Here is a 287-nt window from a genome sequence, read left to right on the forward strand (position 1 = left end):
AATTCAGGCACGGAGGTTGGCTTAGAGCAGTGGTTCTCAACCTGGGTGATTGAACGACCCTTTCACAGGGGTCACCAGATTCATAACAGTAGAAAAATGACAGTTATGAAGTAGCAACAAAAATAATTTGATGGTTGGGAGGGGGGGGGTCACAACAACATGAGGAACTGTATGAAAGGGTCGTGGCATGAGGAAGGTTGAGAACCACTGGCTTAGAAGGTTATGGCTGGAACAACAAGTGATCCAAAATTGGTGGTGAGGAGGGTGTAGGAAGCCTGGTAGGGCGT

Source organism: Echinops telfairi, unplaced genomic scaffold, assembly GCF_000313985.2.
Source record: "Echinops telfairi isolate 266 unplaced genomic scaffold, ASM31398v2 ScPeMD7_7400;HRSCAF=8409, whole genome shotgun sequence".
Classification (NCBI taxonomy): domain Eukaryota; kingdom Metazoa; phylum Chordata; class Mammalia; order Afrosoricida; family Tenrecidae; genus Echinops; species Echinops telfairi.